Source organism: Hippoglossus stenolepis, chromosome 13 (genome assembly GCF_022539355.2).
Source record: "Hippoglossus stenolepis isolate QCI-W04-F060 chromosome 13, HSTE1.2, whole genome shotgun sequence".
In the NCBI taxonomy this organism is placed as follows: Eukaryota; Metazoa; Chordata; class Actinopteri; order Pleuronectiformes; family Pleuronectidae; genus Hippoglossus; species Hippoglossus stenolepis.
This window is the reverse complement of record NC_061495.1, coordinates 5,585,751-5,607,214: the sequence shown is the minus strand read 5'-3', so window position 1 is coordinate 5,607,214 and position 21,464 is coordinate 5,585,751. Positions and strand designations below refer to the sequence as shown.

Below are 21,464 nucleotides of genomic sequence, written 5' to 3'. Positions count from 1 at the left end.
GAGCACACTTGTGTGGTTATTGTTTCCAGCAGGGCCCACCCCCCTCTGCTTAAGAACCACTAACCTACACCAACTGTCTTGTGAGAGAATGTTGCCCGGCTGTTGTTGGTTGTGGAATGATGCAGTTTGGGGATAGGATTGGTATGTGGTTGTTTAATATCAAAGGATGTGGTTTGCATTAGCTTTACTTCATTCCCAGAAAATCTCCATATCTGTGACCGCATCTGCTCCGCGGGATAGCCTGCATTATGAAGAGGGGAAGATATGATTTGTAATTCCTTGTTTGTTCAGTGAAATGTACGTTTTCAGACGTTTCAGGCAGTGTCAAATCGTTCCTCTGGGGGAAGCTAAATAAAAACCACACAGCTCCAAACTCTGCCCTCGACTCTGACATCTGTGCTGACCTATCACTTTAGTAAACCGTTCAATCCAAATTGATGCTCCTGGCATTTGGCAGCAATCCCAAAGTTTAGCATTTAGAAAAGACAATTTAAGGAACAATTGTGCACATGAAAGGCAACTCCTGCCTCATGCAATGGAAGTGAAGTAAGAATTCGACTCCTGCTAGGGTCATCTTTCATACTGTATGGCTGCATATTCTTACACAAAACTTATTCATTAGGTTTGAATTGCATATAGTTGTGCAAATATAGACACACTTAAAAGGAGAGAAGATAAAGCAAGAGCAAAGGGGAAAGTGTCCTCTAATTAGTTTTTCAGCTTGAATGCATTATCACGCAAGTATTATTTGTCTCAGGCGACTGCACAGACCTCTGTACTCTCACAGCTTGTGGTGTTCCTCTCCTCCTGCTCGCTCCTGTCTGTGCTCTCTGGAAATCCTCTTTGTTTTAACTCTCTTTCCGAGGTCAGGTCACCTGTTCTGCGCAAACTGTAAAAAATATCCAGCCCGAGGTGCTCGGTTTTCTGCTGTCACATCATTTTAAATGCAGTTTGATGGGCTGTCATAGGGACATGAGTAATGGACAGGGGGTTGTGTCATTGGTGATGACTCTGAATGAAATGTGTCCAAATGAGGGATTTCAGCCCTTCAGCATTTGATGTGTTTTTAGTGCTCGTGATGACAAACGAAACTATGGTAAATCATCATGGACCAAGGGGTTTCAAACTTTTCCTGTTTCCTTGATTTAAGGGCGTTATTTTTTTGCTCAAACGCAGCAATTGATTAAGCCCATGTTTGAACCGGATTGCTCTGTTTTACCTCCAGTTCAGGTCAGGATCCAATTGTCTGTGTTTACGTGTGGTACTAGTGCAGGAAGAGTGAGTGCTAAACCCTCCAGGCCACAGAGGATGTGGGCTAACCCAACACATCTGTTGTATTTGCCCCCATGCACAGAAACTCAACATTGAATCAAAACCAGTTTCAGTGTTGAAACAACCAGTTTAAATTTCCACTGCTTTGAATTTTGACCTGTCATGCTAGCAGCGTGGCTCTACAGGGTCTATCTGCTTGTTTTTCTAGTGCCACTGTAGCGTAGGTCTAACGTTTACGTATCAATTGAAATATCTCAACGACTATAAAGTGGATTGCCTCAGGACGGCAAATTGCGGCCAATTACAACTGATTTTGTGTTACTGAGTTGAGCGTCACTGAACTTTGAAAAAACCAACTGAACAGCTCCTTTTGCAGCAGCGGTGGCACAGCTTCACCCTTATGATGAATACTTTAATGTTTTTTAATACAGTAACACCAAGTACAAAATTTAATTTGTGAATATTTCTATGACCAAATACCCTAAAAACCAATGACTTTCACATCAGACTCAGATGTACTTTGTGTTTAGAGGTAGCTAGGAAATGTTAGCATGCTAATACACTACCCTAAGATAGTGAACATGAAAAAAGTTTTTTTCATTTAACAATGTCCCATTTACATTGACATGACTGGAGTGACAGCAGCACCTGACACAACAGCAACTCAAGCTCAATGCTGTGTTTTGTGTATCTACAGATTAACATGATCATATTGCATAATGTGAGAGAGCAGATTTCACTCAGTCTTTTGGAGTGGAGTTGCATGTGGGTGTCTACATAGTGTAACATGCTGTTACTGCTCAAACAAAGTGAACGTGCTAAGCCTCCAGACTCTGCAGTGAGCACATAGGGTAAAATTAAAGCACATACCCCACTGCTGATATCCTAATATATATATATATATATATTTTTAGAAAGGTTTATGGTCTGGGCTGAGAGCCAAACACTTAGGTCTTTTTGATACCATCAAACATTAAAATGCACGTATACGCACAGTTGTCCCCCATGGTGACACCTTGGGGGTCACAATGTATGTCACAGTCAGTCAAACGAGCGTGACCTCTTTTAATGCAGCCGCTCTGGTTAGTCCTCTTGTAATGAGTGGCTGTGACTTATAATCTATACTGTGTACTAAAGCCCGAGGGTTAATCAGCCTGATGGCGTGTCTGGGAATTTGTGTGTGTGTGTGTGTGTACGTGTGTGTTTGATATGTGTGTAGCCTGTGTCAGACTGAGTTATGCAAAGTGGCTCTCAGACATTATTTCTCTTTATGAGGGTGACAATAATTTATGAAGTGTGTGTGTGCGTTTCCCTCCGGCGATCAACATTTAGACTTTTGTAGTAAAGTCAAGAGTTGCTCTTAAATATCAAGGCATGCCACAATGGATGTAATGAAAAAACAAGTGCACACAATGTTGATTAGGCCAATCAGCACCAGGAAAATCTCTCTGTATTTTGCAATACAATGGAGTTTAGAATCTGGTGCCTGTGCTGACACTGCTCTTTTGGCCCTAATGTGTTTTAGGTCAATTAGCAATGATTGGTTTGTCAGAGCTGAATGGGAGAGTGACTGCAGTGATGGAGACAGCCACTAGGAGAATGGTTAAAAGACCTAGGAATCCTCCAAGAAATGTTTCTGATGCTCCGGATACTAAATTAATTCTGTGTTTAGAAGAGTTTACAGTCTAAAGAGAAAACGATCGATGGTGAGGACAAACACAAATTACCATCGATGGCTTTTTCTTTTTGAAGGCAGCAGTTTGTGTAATTACCTTCACTACCTGAAGGGGGAAACAAAAAAATGCAGGTTTACATTAATATTAATAATTATTATAGAACCGACTTCTAAATTATAGATGTCATTATTTTCCGTCCAAAGTATCTTTAATTTAACATTTTTATGTTTTCCAATCATTCAAAAAATATATATTGATTTTGCCGCTGTGGCCTCAAGTGGTATTGCAGGATAACGGTAAAGGTTAAAATGTAATGGAAGAGGAATACAAAATATTTATAAAGTCAATTAAATAACTGTAATATCAGTGACACAGCAAATAAAATACACAAACTTTCGCTGGTGTAAACTCTTGGTCACACCAGACTAAGTCAGTAACAGCAAAACTACAAAGTATGTTGGGAAGAGTAAATGTGGTTTCTATTGATTTTGAGTTGAATGCTACATTTTTTTAATACATTAAAATAAAAACAAAATCTTCTTTTGTATGTTTAATACAACACCGTACACAATGCATATACAATGGTTGTTATTGATCAGTGTTGGCAGAGCACACGTTCAAACCCAGTGACCTCTAAGGTAATTAAATCAGGCTATATTATGTTCCTCTGCCAGATTAGTTATTAAAGGAGACTTTTTCACCTCCTCGTTAAACAATACAATGATCTCTATAGTGTTTCTGTGTTGACCTTGTATGCAGTGGTTTAACATGAATAATTTATTCTTCACACATAGAGTTCTTTTCACTTTACTGGCCTGAAATATTGTTTATGGCTTCTCCTTGCTGTTACTTAAGTATCAGCTGAATCTGAACCTCGTGGGTGTTGGGCTGAGATGTTTCTTTTGCAGCCCCGTGCTCTGGCAAGATGCACCCGGCTGTCAACAGAGGTGTCAAAGGAGAAAGACAGTTCAGAGCAGGCAAGGAAAAACAAGATGGGTCAGGGGAAAAGGATGTGGGTAGGCAGACCGAAAGGAGGACGAAATAGGATAGGCATTAGAGAGTTAACTGCATTGGTTTCCGATACACACACAGATAATGTGTTTTCAAAAAGACATGCATTAGTGATTTTAATCTGCTGTTACTCTAGCCTCAGAATGGCTTAGGTCTTTGTTGCTCTTAAAGTATTTCATTATACAATAGATCTCATTTGACACATTCAATTTCAAACCAGGGTTGCGCCAGTATTGCATTCATGAGGAATTTTTGACATTTACTCGGCAGCTTTGATCACCTTTAATTCAAAGGATGGTGGGATTTTTTTGCTGCCACATTTCTTGAGAAAAGAAATGTAATGAGCCATGAAAGGTTTGCTGACCCTGCTTGTCCGTGTTCACATTCAACATAGCCCTCTGCTGTTGACCATGGAGCAGCTTCATTGGACCGACTGAGTGTTAATTCCTCAAAGACACCTTTGCAACAGCATTCGGAGCAAGCGGGAATGAGTCATCCCCTCCGTCTCTCTTGCAAACATCCCCAACTATGTGACTTCCATCCTAATCCCCGACTTCGGTTTCCAAAAGTTAAGCGTATTTGGCAGCCAGCGGGCTGAAAAAGCCATCAGCTGTCACACCATCTGCATAATGATGCCGAAGCGTGCTGAAGTTTGTTGCTGTCATCTATCAGCGTCACAGCATCATCTGGCCTGTCACTTTCACCTGAGATTATATGCACGGGGAATTTTAAGATCAGTGACTTAGAATTTCAAGAAATATATTGTTGTAGTTTATTGAATGACTGAAGAATAACATGATTCAGTGGCAGTTTTTTTTCCTGGTGGGATTTGAAGGCAGAACAAACTAAAACTGATAATGAAAGCTAGAGCGGGGGAATTAACATAAAAAGGAATAGACACCAGCATTTATAATCTACGTTCCATGCTGTGTTAGGCTTGTCCTCCCTCCTCACGCCCTCGCTCACTTTAAAATAATTGTTCATTAATCGTAATCGAGGTAAAAGTTCGAAATAATTGTGATATTGATTTGAAGTCATATCACCCTAACAATAAGCAGACAAATCAAAGAATGATCAGATGACTCTGGACGGTGAATAGTAACTGTCAATGGTGTTGGAAAGAGGTAAAGTAAAATTAAAGAATATTTACACTTTCAAACTTACAGTCATCCATCTTTATCTGTGACTGAAGGCTGCTGCCTGTTTACACATGCCTCCATCGACTCACGTCTGATAACACTGAGATCGAGTTGCAGGTCTTTTTTATGGAAGGCCACTGGGGTGTTTTGTGTTTCTCGCAGAGCAGGATGGGATGTCACAAACATAAGATCACAGAAATGATTATTTTATTTAGACATAATAGCAAGTCGTAGTAATGCTCGTGTTGTAACTAAAGCAGAATGTTACTGGATACACATGAATGAAAACTGAATATTGTGGCTCTATTCTTTTAACCAGATTTGTTTTGTTCAATGTGGCTTCTCCGTAGAAATTAAGAGGATGGTTTGAACAGAGAAAGAAATTCTGTTGTCCTTATATCACCTCTCCATTTCATCATTTAACAGCACTTTAGCCCAGTGTCAGAACTGCACGTTTCTCCATTTGGAAAGAGGATTAAATGCACTGTATTGGGGTTATTTTAGGCCGAACTCCATTACCAGCAGGTGTCATTTGATAAGTGTTTTGTCTTCAGGTTTCACAAGAAGCTATATGACGCACTAAATTAATTTATAAACCAGCAGCCTCAGCTTTTTTCCCCCTGATTAATTAACTTTAAATTTCTTACCAGTTGTTGTCTTTTACTTATCACAATTGACATCTGCCACAGTGTTCGGGTGTTCATGTGGAACTGCAGCGGATGTTACTGAGCTGTTTCCAATAAGATTTGCAGCTGCTGTGAATTTCTAACAGACTTGGCATCACAGTGAGAATGTCTGTCAAGATGAGCCAAATAACACAGATTTGTTGCTGTTGTTGATGGGGCTGAAGAATGGGTTCTGTAAAGGGGACACAAATGATCCCCTACGTTTCAGCGAAACAGTGCATCCTGGGTCATATGTATTTATAATGAAAATTCATTTTGCTATTATTCAGTGTGACCTGCTGTCACATTAGCCCCTCAGATATTGTTTCTGTTCTTTTGCTCTTTGCTTGGTGGATGAGGCTAGACAGAATACCCCAGAGCTGATCATGGTGTCGGTTGAATGTCCTTAAACTCGAAACTGATGCATTTACTTTTGCTAAATTAGCAGTAGCGTACACTTCACAGGCTGCGTGCACCCTAGAGACTCTGCAGCAGAAGTACCAGGGTAGTCTGTCCTCCTCCTCTTCTGTTGCATTACTTGGTCACAAGACACAAAGGGAGGAAACAAACACAAGGTGAGTCATAGCAACTCCCGAATGACTTATGTAACAAATCTCACACTATTAAAACAATGAATAAAACAGCGCAGGCTCTTGTATGTTCAGTACGTGGATGCTCCACTTTTATTGCTGACTTCTTATTCTCCACATTGCTGCTTCCTGCATTCGGGTCACAAAAAGTCACACGGCAGAACACCGGATTTAAAGCATGAATTCCTATCAAAGAAGATGCATGTTGCTTGGGATTAGTGAATGTAAGACTGTGTCGAGGACGTTTCTCATTTGTTGGTATAGTTGGTGTGGAGAACGACCGTGCCACGGGGCTCTCACCACAGCAGCCAGAGACGGACCATTCGGTTTAACAGCATACTTTTATTGTCTTTTAACACACACATCAGCAAACGTGTAAAGTAAACTAAACTTAAAGGTGTCCAGCAGTTTCTGAGGCAGCTCTGCTTCTGCCTTTCATTCCAGAGGATCAGTGAGCTAACAGCTCTCCCCTGCGCTGACTGATCCTCTGGTCCACGTGAAGGTGCTCTCCCAGCCACCTCCACAGTGGGATTCTCTGAGGAGCATTTATCTGTGTTGTATCTGCATTACATCATTGCTGAGATCAGATTAGGGTTGTGTACCGAAATCTGGTGCCAATTAGGCACCGGTGGCCACACGGCCATTACCTACAGGACCATATTACACCCAAAAGGATTCTGACACTGGGACCTGCAGCAAATGTCTGAGCAATAGGGCTCAGATATAAATATAAGCCGCTCTTATTGTGTTGTGCTTGTTTTAAGAAAAGAGTTATGGTTCTGGCACTGTTTTATAACTGGAACTGTTTTAAAAGTATTGCTTTAGCACCGATATGAGGAGAAAAAAAACAAATGATATCCTACCAGCTATAGATTCGATATATATTGGTGTAAATCTGAAAGTCATAAATAACATGAAGCAGGTGGCGATTAAATGCATGGGGCTCTAAGAACGTATGGAACATTGATTTAGCTGTACGTGCCTTCGGTCATGGTTTCTGAGGCATAATGCTACAGTCAGATGCACATGTTTGGATGTAAATATATGTAAATGAAAAGCTAACGGGGAGGGAATGTGACTCCTGTGCAGAAGTCCTTGTGGCAGCTCAGAGAGGTGTGGAGCACCTTGGTGGATGTTATGAATATAGATGACGGACACACACACACACACACACACACACACACACACACACACACACACACACACACACACACACACACACACACACACACACATATATTGCCACAGGAGGTAGGCGGGTGCAGTAGATTGACCATATATTTTCAAACCCATATGCCCGAATTTCACACAATGTTGCTGCAACACTTAACCCACAGCATTTTTCAGAATCTAATTTGTTTTCAGAATCCTGCCGATTTACAATTTATTCTGAGGTTTCTGTATTATTAATTAATTTATGTGATCCTCAATCACCCTTTTGGAATTAAACATGCAACTGATGCAGCTGTTCTGATGCCTGACCTTGAATCTTTTTCACCTTTTTTTTAACTTTCAGTTTGTCAATGTCGAAGGGCGGGTCGCTTGGGCAGGACACGATAAGTAACTTGATCCTAATTCATTTAGAAGCCTGCTGCTCAGTGTCTCCCAGCGTCACCTCCATTTTCTGTTTTCAAAATATCTGTCCTTGTGCCTGTAACAGTGGAATAGCGGGCACTAATGTGATTGGACGATCGGGCCAGCATCTGTTCCCTGTTCCCGTGCCTTTGTGGATGTCTCGCCTGTTTGATGCCACTCTCTTGTGTTGTGGTATTTCTGTGGTCGGTGCCGGGCAGAGTGGAGCTGCCCAGGGCAGGGTCACGAGGGTGTTGGGCCAGTTGTTTTTTTATTTTATGTCGTGTAGATCCGTGTTGTTGCTGTTGACTGCCTGCAGAGATTCTTGGCCTTATTTATTTTCAGTTCTGCTTGGGGTTAAATGCACAGTGTCTCCTCCTCAAAAAATCTGTCATGTTTAACAAGTCGTACACTGTGTGTAACATCAAGAAAGCCTAATATCAGCACAACAGTTCAAATCAGGGCCTTTCTTTTGACTGGTTTTGAGGAATCCTCCTTGAAATCTCTCTTCCCAGACTCCCATAGATCAATGAAAGGAAAGAAACCCAATCAACTCAAATATTTATGATTGAATTACTCATTCTTTTAAATGTATTTTTAAGACAATAACAAAGTGACCTTATCCTGAACTATAGAATGCATAATGCACGGAGTCACAGATTCATTAACGATTTATCTTTTTTTCCTGCAGGAGCTGTGTTTGGCATTTGTGGACTGCAGAGGATTGGCACATGAACCAGCTCTCCCTGTGATTACTCTGTGGAACGGTGAGTCCACGACTGTGACATTTAAGACTTTTAGCTGGAACTTGTACACAATGTGACTTACAGGTTCCAATGCGGGAAACCTATGTGACCTTCATTCCTAACAAATCAATAGGTGGGTTCATTTGAATAGAAAATACAGATTTCTGAGACTACGATCGAATGAGGAATGAGCACAAAGAAAGAATGAAATTCATAAAACAATCAAAAGGTGTTTTGAGGTGACATTGCTGCAGATGCACTGTGAAAACTTGGCACCTGAACCTCCCATTCCCGGCTTTTCCTCTTCGATCAACAGAATAAAGTCATGTCAACAGAAAGGCACTGATATCTGTGACAAAATCTGCATTGTACCTACAAAGTTTCACTCTGCTGACTGCAGGGGTCCATCATCGTTTTTTCCAGTGGCTGATGGCCAAATGACGGCTAACATTACCAGTCATTCAGAAGTGAAGATGTCATAAACATAAACATATACATGTGCCAGATGCCAGCTCGCATCACCTTAACTGCTCAGCTCCATAGCGGAGTGGATATATGCATGTTTTTTTTCTCCTCTTTGAGGTCTTTGAGGAGTACAACTCATATCTCCGCTCCAGCGTGGCTATTTTTAGACTAGCTCAAATATCAGGGGATCCTCGACTCTTCCTCCCTCCCTGTTTGTCTCCCTCTGCCTGTCTCCTCCCTTTACCCCCAGCTCGATTGAATCTCAAAACCTTTGCTCTGCTACGTGGGGGCGATTAATTATACTGCATGGAAATGCATTCATTTATATACAGTACATACAGTACGTTCCCATGTTCTTCTCCCCGTCATTGACACAAGATGTAAGTGGGTTGACTCATCTCTGGGAGTAACGACGCCTGTAGAAACAGCGTGTGGCTCAGATTTTAAGGGTTTAGATTTTTTTTTATTTACCTCTGCCAGGGAGGGTGTTTTCAACCCTGTCCATTTGTTTGTTGGTTTGTTTGTTAACAAGATAACACAAATAATGCATGACTGATATCTATGAGTGTGTGAAATGTGGTGCATTGATTTGGTGTATTGTATTTACGAGGAGTTTTGGGCCCTGGCGGACGTATGCGCTCTACTTCTTCTAGATTTAACTGAAAACCTTTGATTCAAATCGCAGAAATTGAAAGATGTGTGTGTGTTAAACCACCAGGTAAAATCTGTGCTAAAAAGATATTATCGAGTGGCGCCATGGGAAGTGTTGGACTCAGTGTTTTTTGGAGCTTGACTTATTTTAAAAGCCAAAAGGTAGCATGTCCTTTCCTTTGCTGCATCCAATTTAGACCATTATTTCAACAATTCTCTCTTGCACATCCCCCAACTACAAGATGAGACCCCTTTTCTGTTTGTTTTTTTATTATTCGTCAAACATATTAAACAAGTAGCAGCTCCTCTCACTGTGCAGAGCCAGGGAAAGCTCGGACAAAGCTGGTATTATTAACAAGAGGAGACATTTACTGCCCTCCTTGCACTCCTCTTAAATAGTCCTCATTTTCCTGCTCAGCGCCAGAGGGAAACAACTGTCAGGTAGAGAAGGAGGGCTGCCTTGGATTCTCATCACCACAGGTGGGGGCTGTGCCCAGTGGCACTCAGGTGATGGCACCAGGCTGCATTCATGAGGATTTCTTTTTTTTATTTTTCCCAGGGTAAAGCTGGGGGAAAAATACAGAAAGGCATTGAACAGTATTGTCAGCTCTAGCATACAGTAAAGAGCAGAGGCCTGTGTCAGCCTCTGTATCAGCCCCAGATGACGTAAGCACACATTTTCTTCTTTGTATATATCTTTCAATGTATACATATTTCCTTAGATTGTCATACCGTAATAGCAGCCTTTTGCATCTAGACAAATGAGCCAAAACTGCTGTTAATTTCAATTGTCTGTAATACCGTCCTTTGAGCTACTGTCTTGTTCCTTGTATCTCTCTGTGTGTGTGTGTGTGTGTGCGTGTGCGTGTGCTGATATTTGTGTGTTTATGGCTGTAGCCTGTGTGGCCTGTTTGAAAGATGTGCATATTTATCAAGTCGGACAGGGTCTACGAAAAAAACCATTATCGAGTGGCATTGGCATCCTGCCTTCATGCTTCTACCTCACCTCTATTATTGTAATGAATATTTAGTGCAGCGTAGGCAAGATAGCCAGCGCTCATCCAGCTCCAGTGCGCTGTGCTGCTGCAGGGCAGTGGAGTAAGACATTTAACAAGCTCGTGGCACTCCTGGTTTTTTTGTATGCACATGTCGTTGAGTTGCTGACTCATGATGCTCATGTTGATTTGATTTGTCTTTGTTTGCTGTGGAAAAACAACATCAAGTGGTGTTAAAAAGGAAAGGTAGACTAATTCAACGTTACGTTGTGGAGGGAATTCAGCTAAATTGTGACAAAAACAAGAAAAATCACTTGAGGAAAAATTGCTATTCCCTCAATAATGTCTGTGGTGCTTTAATGCACTTCGAGCACTAGTACATTTTGTCTTGTTGGCATTGTTGCAGATGTATTGATGACAATGATACATTGCATTATACAGTGTCAGGTCGTAGTGGAAGATGAGAGCTGCATGTGCATTAATAACAGACCTTATTTAACCCATTTTCTGCAAAGGTGGCTGCCTCCAATGATTTAATCATTATACCTCCAGGAAATACACCAGCCATATTTCATCTTTGTAGTGAGCACATGTTTTTTTTGTACATCTAAGCACTAAGGCAATGAAATAGGAACTGCTGGAAAAACTGACCCCGGGTCCCACAGCTGGGACCCGGGGTCAGCAGGTTCAGCATCGAGTGTTGTGTTGTGTCACAAATTTCAAGCACAAGACGATTACAAATATTACACTAGAGAAATTACTAATAATAATGATAGCTTTATTTATATGGCACCTTTTAAAACAGCTGTTACAAAATGTTTCACAAAGAGGACAAATACAAAACATCCAAGGAAATTTGTAAACTAACCCAAAGACAATGTAGTTTTAAAAGTAATGGCAAAAAAAAAGGATAAAAGAAACAAAAGTAACAGCAAAATAACTGACATTAGGGGTCCTGTCACTTTCGCTCTTTAGTCTTGACTATTGAGGAATATCTAACAGAGCCTCATCAGAAGATCTGAGGCTGCGAGCTGATTTAGAAGCTCAGTCAAGTAGCTTGGTGCCAAACCATGCAGTGCCTTGAAAGTCAACAGCAATATTCTGAAATCAATTCTAAAAAACAGGCAGCCAATCAAGCGAAGCTAATACGGGGAGATATGATTATGCTTACGTGATTTGGTTAAGGGTCTGGCAGCTGCATTTTGAACATGCTGAAACCACCACTGCTGTTTTACAATTATCTGCCTTTATATTAGATTTCTCTGCTAACGCTCTGCTCGGTAATATGCAGGTTCTGTAGCAAAACTACTGAGCTGACCCATATTAGCAAAGGGGCGTTAACACTGCTCCTCAGATTGTTCAGGATCCTATTATTAAACTAACATTTATTGAGTTCCAGCCCCATGAAATGATTGGTTTTATAGGAGCTTAATTCTGCTGTGTGCTGCAGTACCGCGCTGATAAGTTGACCAAATCAGCACCCGTCCTTTTCATGTGACCCTGTGTCCTGTCTTCTGACCCCTGCCTCATGTCCCCTCCCTCCCTGTCACAGCCTGAATACCTCTGTCCCACACCAGTCCAAAGGGGCCCTGACTGGCCACATGTAACAGATGGTCGTGTGCTTCTTGGTTCCCAGATCACAAGCAGGAAGCCAGGGTGCTGTCCATTTTCCAGCTGGCATAGAAAAGTGATCACCACTTAAAAAGTTTTCCCTCAGGAGTCCAAGTGCGGAAGACAAAGGTAGAAAAGAGCAGGAGATGGATTAACGTTACTCACCCAGAGCAGCTTCTGCAGCGAGATGAGAAAACCAAAACGCCAGGTAAACAAAAGGAACACGATAAAGGTGAAACAAAGATGGTGCGGCATTAGTTTTGTCATCTCAAAAGAGATTAGATTACTTTAATTTGGCTTCATTTTAAAGATCAATCCTAATTTCTATCTCCCCTTCTCATATTCTGATCCTCATAAATCACTCGCCTGTTTTGAAAAGCTGCTGATTATGACTCTTCTCTTCTCAGCGCATGTGGTGCAGTGATCTAGTGTGAAAATACACATCAGCGTTCTGAGATATCCTTAAATAAATGTTGTGTTGCCGTATAATTTTATGTTTTGGCTCATCTCTCTTCAGATATTCTTATAGCATATGTTGTGTATGATCCAGCAGTCAGACGTGTTCACATCACACTGATGAGTATGTATTTATATGTGAAGAATCCATCTGGAGAGTACCTGCGTGTTTTCACACTCGGCTCCCACCCTCTGTTGATCTGTTTCTCACTTTCACAGCTCTGTGTTTTTTTTGTTTTTTTCAATCCTTGCTCGCTGTCATACAAAAGTATCCTCTATATGTATATATACACTAGATTCCCACCATCTGTCCCTGCGACCAGACAGGAGACGGACAGATCCCCTATCAGAAGCCCACGTTTGTTTTTGGAACCTGAAAGTGGGAGCGGTGACCAGATACAAAAGAACTGTAGTCACTGAGGCGGTGCTGCACTACTATCAGTGCTGGTGCAGAGTGAGTCTGCTTACTGTCTCAGTGACATCTGCTTTACACTGTGCACACTGCAGATGAGACTTGGTGCATATGGAGCAGTGATTAAACTACAACGGCCGGGTTGTGTTTACGTATCTTTACTGTAACATCAGTTCTGTGTATGTCTGGCATAAGTAATGATCCCACGTGTTGTTATTATTCAACTTGACATATTGTGTGTATATATAGTCAGTGTTGATGTGATTTGACTGGTTTTGATTATGGGTGAAGCAGAATGTCCAATAGAGCCTGACTGATGCTGGATTCCTTTAGGCCTATATACAGATGTCATCTATTGCAGATAAGTGGAAAGTGAACTCAACTAATATTATTGAATTTGAAGTTAAACTCTTCCATCAGACAGTTTTTCTCTACATTGTGGATTCCTCCACACACTGAAGTTCGGTGCGTTGTGCTCTAGATAGAAAACTACTGGTTATATAAAGAGTTTAGAGGGTGGTGTCTATTTTTTATCATCTTTCCAAAACCACAAGTTGCAGCAAAAACACTTGACAGAGTTGTGTGTTTAAACTCTGCAAACTGTTACTACAGCTGTGGTGCTAACATAACACTTACAAGATCCAATAGTGTATAATTTATTTTGTAGGGTTACCAGTTAAAAATACAGTTTGTGACCTACGTTGTATTATTGTATGTAGACTTGGGTCTTGTTAACAGTTTGAAAAAAGCTCAACTTCTTTTACTTTTGTCAGGAGCTTGGAGCTTTACCTTCAGTCTTTTAGCTTGAAATCATGTATTTAGCCAAGAAATTTCACTTTTCTTGATTCTTTTCTATAGTTTCTTGTTTTTGATGATTTGTTTTCAACCAAATGTCATCTACAGCAAATAAAAACAGCTTGCATCAGTTGTTATTTCAGCCGGATTAATCAATCGTCACTGGCGAGAAATCAGACACTGCTTGTGTCTATCTATCTGAAATCAAGAACCCGTTGCTTTAAAAAATGTTGCTTTGAGTAGTAAATCTGCCGATGTCATTGTAAGCACCTCGACAGCAACAGTGAGAGTATTTAACGGGGATGGGGCTCATCGAACGAGCGCTGGACGAACTATAAAACAGTTTTGAATTGTGTTGGCACGACGATGCAGTGGTCAGCAGCCTACGTCTTTTATGAGTGGAGATCGCATGTTCTGCCTCTGCCTGAGAGGGTTTTCTCCTGGCGCTCCATCCTTCTCTCACAGCGCAAAGACGTGCAGGTTGGGTTGACTGGGAGTCTAATTGCCTGTCGCTGTGAGGGTGAGCGTGAATCGTTGTTTTTTTTCTTTACGTCAGTCCTGCGATACGCTGACGACTTGTCGAAGGTGCACATCACCTACACACAGTATCTTTAATGTACTAGAGTATATTTGAGGCAGACATACAGAATACACTGATCCTAATATACCCATATTATCATAAGCTTGTTACAGAGAGATATATCATTGTATTGTCATAGTAGCTCAGTAAGTAACATGATTTTTTACGTATTCTGCATATTTTTTCACTAGCATGGTCATAGAGTCAGCCCCAGGCATATCAAAATAGTACATGGTGTTGTTTCATAGGTGTTGTAGAACTAGTTTTGCCTCTTCAGGTATTTTATATGATGGTTAAATTTAAAGTTAAGGCTCAACTGATGAGAGGAATTCAAATTGCTTTGAGAGGAATTAGCTTTTTCTTCTCCACACCACTGGAAAAAACACTCCAAGAATCTAAATAAAACTCAAAACCAATTCTGTAGCCCAAATTTGACAAAGTATTTAAATTCTTAACATATAAGAATGTAGCTTACTTGGTTTTCTTTTCTAGATCTGGTGTAGACTTGAGCTGCACGATGCAATGATAAACTTACATCGTCAAACACACACATTCACATCCACATCCCGGCTTTCTACAAAAACCAGTTAACACCCGCTTGGCATGATGATTACAGACGGCTCTGCTTCAGATCAGCCCGTCTGATCTGACATCCAGTACACACGATAATTACAGACAGGCCCAAATATAAAACAGCACAGTGCTGTTTATGGAAGCACCTCACAGTGATAAAAATCCACCATGCATGTCTGTGTTGTTGTGTTGTGGTTATCTGTCGTTCTGAGCATTTCATTTCAAGTCTTCACAAAAGGAACTGCCAGCCGCACACACCCTCCACAGATAGATGTGTGTGTGTGTACAGAGCTACACTGAAATTCAGATATGATCTCTGCACAAAAGCGTCTCGACTGACACAGACCACAGAACAGACTGTGGAATATTGTGTTACTTCGGCTCAGAATAAACAGTGTGGTGGTCAGCTCTCTGTGAAAAATATCACCACCCGACCGCCATCACGTCTACTTTGGACGCATGTTCAATAACCAAACATTATTCAAGTTTGTGTTTGTCTTCACTTGACACCGTGTCTTTAAATCTAAACCCTGGAAAACGGACGACCTCACTGGAAAAACACGTGAAGTTCTTTTATCCTTTAGAAAAACTTCATCTGCTGCTGTTTGATTCAGTGTTGTTTCTCCGTATTATTTGAAATATGTGGTTAATAATTTTTTTTCTAAGTCAAGCAGAGTAAACCATGTCTAAAATCTGTTAAATATGCCTTAAATGCAGTTTATTTCTTTTTTAAACACTCCCGGCTGTTGAGGTGAAAAAACACAGAAAGTAAAAGACACTCAAAACCCGACCAAACATTGTTGACGATTGCACAGTTGCAACAGTTTGACTGTAAGTAGCCAACCGTACCCTATTGCTAATTTAATAAAAGCTATTTAGCCGCCGTAATGGCTTACAGACGAGAGCGATTGTCCCTCTAATCAGCCACCGTACCGAGTCAGTGTTGTGGTCTAAAACCTTTTTTTTTTTTTTTTACAACCTCTTTGCCGTCGCCACCATCGCTGAAACCCCCTTAAAGCCTTGCGGGAGAGAGAGACTGTGATTTGATCTCGCGCACCTTGATCAGATTACACACTGGAATTAGTATAATTACAGCTCTTGCTGATTAATGGGCAAACTATAATTAGCACTGTGGATACGGGAAGACTGTGAAAGAGAGAGTGTGTATGTTGAAGAAAGAATGGTCGTGCATTTGTTAAGATCTCTCGCTCTCTCTCTGTGTGTGTGTGTGTGTGTGTGTGTGTGTGTGTGTGTGTGTGTGTGTGTGTGTGTGTGTGTGTGTGTGTGTGTGTGTGTGTGTGTGTGTGTGTGTGTGTGTGTGTGTGTGAGAGAACATCTGAAGACAGAATGATGTACATAGCAGAGATATGAGCCTGGAAAACCCACCTTCAATCAACTAAAATATCATTTTTCTTTAATACCTTTTATTGAAATAATACACAGAGGAGAGAAACGCCAAAGCTTTCATCAGTGTGCAGCCACTTGAAGCGGACCTATTATTCTTCTCCTTTATTTTTTTTGTCACATATACTGTTATGTTATTGGATGTTCATTTTAAACGTGGTTTCTAATAATGAGGTAAACATATGCAGAAGTATAATCCCCGTGCGACAGAAACTCCGGCATCAGACGGCTGTGAACATGAGGGATTTCCTTAAATGGTCCTTCGCTCCGAGCACCGCTCATTCTCCCGAAACAGTACTTGAGTGGTATTAAAGGCATTTAATAAACTCCAGCGTACAAATAACCAAAGGTGCAGGTTTACACTGCAGTTTGCTCACAAGTGCTCGGTGCTTCTGGACAAGCTCCCGGATGATCGGCTCAACTGAGCGACTGCATAACAGGATCCACTTGATCTCTGGATCATACAAAGCTACTCCAGCGAGGTCCCAGAATTATGATCCAAAAACTAAATGGTGCTTCATATTTATTTTGGATTCTGGAAATAGTGAGTCCAAAGCTACTAGATCCCAAATTTCCCTCAGGATCAACAAAGTCTTTCATCTAATCTACTCTGATCTAATATGAGCTGAGAGGTCAGGAGGGTTTATTCAATAAAACACAACTACTGTTTAACCTTTCACTTTACTTACTTTGTACTTTGTTTCTTAATGTCATGTTTAGACATGATTGTTATGATTGTTGCTTTTCAAATATTTGATTAGTCATTGCTGAAAGGATTTCTGGAATTATATCGTGGCAAAAGAGAGGGTTAATACAAATGTGTGCTATCTCCATGGTTGCAAGTGGAGAATTAAAGAATCACCAGTTGCAACTTTGATGAGAAAATAGTGTTGACCGATTAAAATAAACTTCAATAACCGACATTTTTCTATAAATCATAAGCCTTGTCTACACTACTGCAGATATTTGTTATGAAAATATATTTTCCCCTCCGTTTAACACAATATCTCCAACACAATAATCAGCATTAGTTTAGTAATGCAAAAACAGGGAGAGCATTCACTGTCATACACATATATGCTTGTGTACACACACACACACACACACACACACACACACACACACACACACACACACACACACACACACAGAGTTCCTGTTGTCTCAAATGTCTGCAGTTGGTCGTTGGATGGATGTGAGCTTGTCAGTTGAGTTAGACAACGTGCTATTCCTTGTACACTTTGTGTTTGATTGACTCTGCGATGGGAATAAGTGTATCCACTGTCCCAGAGATTTGCTCGTTGTCACTTGTCGTTTGCTAAAGACCAACTTTTTAGCGAAGTGGCAGCAGTTACATTCTCTTGATTTGTCCAACTTGTTTTGCGTCTTTTTATCCATCTCTAACCAAAGGAGGAGCCGTCTTGTTAAACTTCCTTTCATCATTACAAATCAGCTTGGCTAAAATGTTACCCCCCCACAACCCCCTGGAATATCCTATAAATTCAGCCTCAGAAGGCATTTTGCAGCCGCTGATGAGGACACATTCTGAGGTTTTCACTTTACACTTCAATGAGTCACTGAGTACCCCCCGCCTCGCTGAGGCAGCAGTCAATACAAACACGATGGATCGTCTGGAGCAGCTCTCAGAGTGGCAGAGGGTCGGCAGAAGGTGAGCAATGAGAGATTGAGCTGTAGGGTTTCAAATATTAATTGAGATGGAGTGTATATCAGACATTTTGCATGCATGAGCTGTTTTGTGTGCACTCCAGGTTTTTCGACAAGCTAAGCACCCCCTACCACCACACGGCAAAGCTTTCAGTCCGTGAGCGGGGGGGTAGCCGAGCAGAATGGAAGTGCAGGCAAATGGGTAGGACGGCAAAGATAGATTACGCAGGTGCTACAGTTATCTCTGTGACCGGGCTATAGAGGGACACAAGGAGCCATTAGTCAGTATGTTCCGTTTGCATCGCAAAACAATCTTAAATATGGACGATTACAAATACAAATCCTCTCTGTTGATTTAAAATGAAGCTTGTGTTAATGCTGTATTAGTGATTTTGACAAATAGAATGAGGTCTAAGATCTAATAATCTTAGACGTTATTCTCACACATGGGAAAAGTTCTACAAAAGTCAGCCACATTATGTTTTCAGTGAAATAAATTGTTGCTGCCTTAAAGCTAGTGTGGTAGTCCTGGAAAAGCTAGCAAGAGTAGGCTACACTTGGAAAATATGCAACCGATACCTCCTACCCCCTCCCATCGGTCCTTTCGTCAAAGCTACGCCCCCGAAACCCATGAACTTGATAAACTCTAAGCGAGCTGTCATGTGCGTTTCACTTAAAGTGGCTCCCACGTTGCCATTGTACCTTACTTGTCTGATTGATGGGCTTCTGAGATGATCGTCCTTACAGCAGCTTCTTAGATCTCTGCAGAGAACTTCTGAAGTTCTTGGGCACCTCCCTGAAAAAGGCCCATTTTCTTATTATGGGTTAAACAGTATAGATTCATATATAAATGTATTTTACAGTTACACTAGTAAAGGATTCTGAAAACTTTTTGAAACCACCAGAATGTAATCCATTTCCTGATTTATTCTCTGAAAGTGTGTGGTTTGGGTTTTTCAAGAATAGTGCCAGGAAGTTTGCTTTACCCACAAACCAAGATGACCTCACGCTGACAGGATAGTCTTTGAGTGACCTGCCCTCTGATTACAGCCGTCAGTAATTGTCTGGTCTGGATCGTACAGAATGTAATTTCTATTTTGTGCTCAACAGCACAACTGTCGAGCATTTTTTGCAGTTGCTCTGTGTTGTTGTTGTTGTTTTTTTGCTTTACTTTTCAGATGGTCCTTAAGAATAATGACAACACTACTGTTGAAGTCTGGGGCATCTTTGATTTAGATTGGCTGGGCAAACCCAAGGCTAACGCCATGGCAGATTGCTCTCCGTAGGTGATGTTGAAACATACAGTGCCTCGAAACACTTGATCCATTGTCCTCCTCTCTTGCGCTCTCTCTATCTTGCAGACAAACACCTACTCCAGTAACGCTTACATTGGAAAAACAGGTTTTCTAAAGCAATCTGGCTGCGCCAAAGTCAAACTGAATGCTTGAACAAAAGCAAGCACAGATGTATAACAAGTAAGAAAACAGATCCATCTGCAGTCATGTTTTCAAAGATTAATTTGTAGTTCAGCGGTGTGTGTTTGGACTGCCACAAGTGTGCGCTTGTGTGTGTATTTTATTGGCTCCATTGAGTGAATAACATTTGTGATCTGTAGTGATGTTGTTCTCGCCCTCCGGCATCGTGGCCCTTTCACCGTTACTGCGTCATGGCCTGAGTTTGCTGTTAGATTTTTCTGGAATGATCTCCATTATATAAGAACTGGAGTAAGTGGAATGGCTATGCCAAATCGACATACTGTGACACACATGCATGCTCAGCCACATGCACATATTTCCAAATGCTCCAGCTGGTGGCTGGCCCTGCGCTCAGAGCCACACTGCTGGGGCAAGATCGTTACCAAGGTTTTAATAGCATAGTTCATTATTTCAGGATTAACATGGAAAGCAGAAAGAGAAGGTGCGTTCAGCGGTAATGAGAGATTGGACATGTTGTACTAGGATTGCTGTTGAAGCAATAGACTGAGTGGAAGTAATGTATCCCATTTACAGAGATATATTGATTGGTTGGGTGGCAATAACAGAAATATGTGTGTACTGTATTTTAAAGGACATTGACGTAGCAGCGCACACACACACACACACACACACACACTCGACCTGGCAGTTCTTTGACGGTGTGACCATGTTGATATCAGCTTCATGCTGTTCATCCATTCTGCCTTAGCAAGGTTTCTCCAGGCCTGTGAAGTTTGCTGATAAAATAAGCTCAGTAAATTAGCACTGATGAGTCACTCATTATCAGCTTTTTGTATGTTGGCAAAAGGGTGGGTTGTTGTGGGCTGCTTGGCTTGTTCAGGTCTTCTATTTACAGCAAGTTAAATTCTGTTAACAATTAATATACAGTATTGTAATAATTGTATATAAACTCAATCCTTTGTTTCCTTGATGAGCGCAAGGTTTGGGGTCAGGATTGTTTTTCAACAGCTATTGAAATCCAGTTGGACCCGGGGAAAATGTAGTGTTGACAAATGAAGTTGTCCCACCCTTGTTGTTGCTAAATCAGGATACTGAGAAAAAAGTGCTGAGTTCTTCTGGAGAAGTTTGATGACTTTTAAAAGCTACTACTAAGTTTTTTTTCTCTTTTTAGTTTTTGTTCTTTACTATTATGGTTTACGGCAATGTTTGGCTCTGTGTCCATGGAGAGTTGTTCCATGAAGGTTGAGATGGGACCTGGACAGCCTCTTAAACAAACACTGACGTCTGGATGCTGTTCTCAAACAGCAGCAGCACTTTGGAGGCTTTCTGCATCACTTTGCCAACAGTCTCAGAAATAGAGGTAGAACAACAACTCTGTTACTTACAGCAGCTCTGCTCACTTTGCTGGCTGTGGTTATCATTAATTGAAACTGCCTCCTGCAGTTTATTTGTTTCTCTCTCTCTCTCTCTCTCTCTCTCTCTCTCTCTCTCTCTCTCTCTCTTTCTCTTTTTTAGCTGAGCAAAGATTTGACAGCTATTTTACCCAGAGCTTAATGAGTCACTACAGCTGAAAAAGAGCCAGGCTTTATGTTAAGTGAATACCCTGAGAAACTCTGTGTTTGATATTGGAGATAGTGTCTCTAGATGTTCCAATAAAACGTCAACAATTTCATTGAAGGATCAGGGTCACACTTTGGAGGAAACCCCTGAAGCCAGGAAGACGTTTCTCTCTCTGTAAAAAGATGCCTGG

General features: G+C 41.2%; 1 protein-coding gene across 1 annotated transcript in view; it reads left to right on the top strand.

Annotated features, from left to right (window-relative positions):
- adarb1b (adenosine deaminase RNA specific B1b) overlaps positions 1 to 21,464 on the top strand; it is a 109,507-nt gene that overhangs the window by 29,540 nt on the left and 58,503 nt on the right. Inside the window, exon 2 of the mRNA XM_035174282.2 lies at positions 8,617 to 8,692. The gene's annotated coding sequence lies outside the window, so the exon portion shown is untranslated. The remainder of the gene's footprint in view (positions 1 to 8,616; positions 8,693 to 21,464) is intronic.